The following is a 2,784-nucleotide window of genomic DNA, read 5'->3' on the forward strand; positions in this document are numbered from 1 at the left end:
GCTTGTTATTCCACTTTTTGTTTGGCGGTAGTTTTATAGGACAGGTCGTTACGGATGCAGCGATACTAAATATGTGTACTTTCATTTTTTTTAATATTATTAGCAAATATATATATTTTTAATTATATAGGAATTGAGGGTAAACTGATTAAATTTGCTGATGACACAAAGCTAGGAGGGATAGCTAATACTAGAGAAGAGGGAGAGAGGATTCAAAAAGATTTAAATAAACTGGAGAAGTGGGCAGCAACTAACAGAATGGTTTTTAACTGGGAGAAATGCAAAGTACTACATCTGGGCAATAAAAATGAAAAAAGCATATATAGAATGGGAGGAATAGGGCTAAGCAACAGCACATGTGAAAAAGACTTGGGTATACTAATAGATCACAGACTGAATATGAGTCAACAGTGTGATGCAGCAGCAAAAAAGGCAAATGCAATTCTAGGATGTATTAACAGAAGCATACAGTCTAGATCATGTGAAGTCATTATTTCCCTCTACTCCTCTTTGGTCAGACCTCATCTGGAATATTGTGTCCAGTTTTGGGCACCACATTTTAAAAAAGACATCAACAAACTGGAGCAAGTTCAGAAAAGAGCGACCAGAATGGTGACCGGTCTGAAAACCCTGTCTTATGAGGAAAGGTTGCAGGATTTGGGAATGTTTAGTTTGCAAAAGAGAAGACTGAGAGGAGACTTAATAGCTGTCTACAAATATCTAAAGGGCTGTCACATTGTAGAAGGATCAACTTTATTCTCATTTGCACAAGGAAAGACTAGAAGCAATGGGATGAAACTGAATGGGAGGAGACACAGATTAGATATTAGAAAAAACTTTTTGACAGTTAGAGTGATCAATGAGTGGAACAGGCTGCCACGAGAAGTGGTGAGTTCTCCTTCAATGGAAGTCTTCAAACAGAGGCTGGACAGACATCTGACTGGGATGATTTAGCGAATCCTGCTTTGAGCAGGGGGTTGGACCAGATGGCCCAGGAGGTCCCTTCCAACTCTACGATTCTACGATTCTAATTAGGAATTTTTTTAAAATTATTTTTAAACTTTTTTTTTTTTTTACCGTTATTACATTGTCCTGGGGGGGACATCACTATATAGTGTCAGATCGCTGATCTGACACTTTGAATAGCACTATGTCAGATCAGCGATCTGACAGGCAGTGCAGGAGGCTTCTCAGCACCTGCTCTCAGCAGGCACTGAGAAAGCCACCTCCCTGCAGGACCCGGAAGGACCCCGTTGCCATCTTGGACACTGGGGCCTGCAGGAAGGAGGCCCTCGGAACAACGCAATAACATCACATTGTTCTGAGGATCTCAGGGAAGCACACAGGGAGCCCCTCCCTGCGTGATTCTTCCCTATGCCCCCCGGAACACTGCGATCATGTTTGATAGCAGTGTGCCGGGGGTTAATGTGCTAGGGGCGGTCCGTGTCCACTCCAGGCACATAGTGCTGGGTGTCAGCTGTGATAATCATCTGACACCCGGCCACGATTAGCTGTGCTCCCCCTGTGAGCGCAGCAGATCGCTATGACATACTAGCCCGTCCGTGGGCATTAAAGGGAATCTGTCACCCCTTTTTTGAGATATCATATAATGATATCATTCAATTGTGTGTCACATAAGGATTCTCTTAGTGCTTTTGCTTCCCCCTGACCCCGCACCTTTCATGCATAAATACCTTGTTTATATCGGTTCAGATGTATGTAAACTGCCGCTGTCCGGTCCAATGGGCGGGGCTTATTCACCTGCTCCCCCCTCCCTGTCTTGCTCTACACAAGAAGAAATGCATAGAGCAAGACAGGGAGGGGGGAGCAGGTGAATAAGCCCCGCCCATTGGACCGGACAGCGGCAGTTTACATACATCTGAACCAATATAAACAAGGTATTTATGCATGAAAGGTGCGGGGTCAGGGGGAAGCAAAAGTACTAAGAGAATCCTTATGTGACACACAATTGAATTATATCATTATGTGATATCTCAAAAAGGGGTGACGGATTCCCTTTAAGGCCCAGGGCACATGGACGGGATAGTACGTCAAATGTCGGGAAGGGGTTAAGGTGAAAAAAGGCTTGGGGGCTAGCCTTCGTTTTAATTTTTATTTCATAAATCCATAGTACACGTGAAAATAAGCAACTTTATAATTTATTTTATCAAATAAATTTGCTTCTTTCTCTGGCAGAATTGATCAGTCATTATCAAAATTCTGAATTCAAAGGTAAAATCTGTATTCAGTGAAGACAGACTTTCCCGTTACTGAGATAGGAGCTAGGGGACTCTAACCTATTATGTGGGATCTCTCAAGATACTCGGATAACACATTCGCTCATCACTAGTAGGGACGATTCATCCACACGAAGCAAGAAGGAGGACGATGATCGTAACAAGAAGGGAGGCCCCGGCCCAAGACCAGTGACACCCCTCGGACTGGACCGCCCTGCAGTTGAGCATAATAAAAGTTATTTTTCTTTTCTTGCAGGTCAGGTTGGGGGCAGATATTCAGCATTATAGAATGCTGTATATCAGGGCTGAATCGTGGTGACTTCATCTCTTATCGGCCCAACCTGGTGACAGGTTCACTTTAAATATTCAGTGTTTAGGTTTATTAACTTTTTGGATTCAGCAACAGCATTGTAGGTGATCAATAATAAAATTTATCATCAAAAATACAAATAGCCTAAAAATTCTACACACAGTGTACTCCTGTGATAGAAGACTGGGATGGTTTCATTAAAGCAGTATAGCAATATATAGAACAAGCAATCAGATG

This window comes from Dendrobates tinctorius, unplaced genomic scaffold (assembly GCF_039654945.1).
Source record: "Dendrobates tinctorius isolate UK_male_01 unplaced genomic scaffold, ASM3965494v1 ptg000104l, whole genome shotgun sequence".
NCBI lineage: Eukaryota > Metazoa > Chordata > Amphibia > Anura > Dendrobatidae > Dendrobates > Dendrobates tinctorius.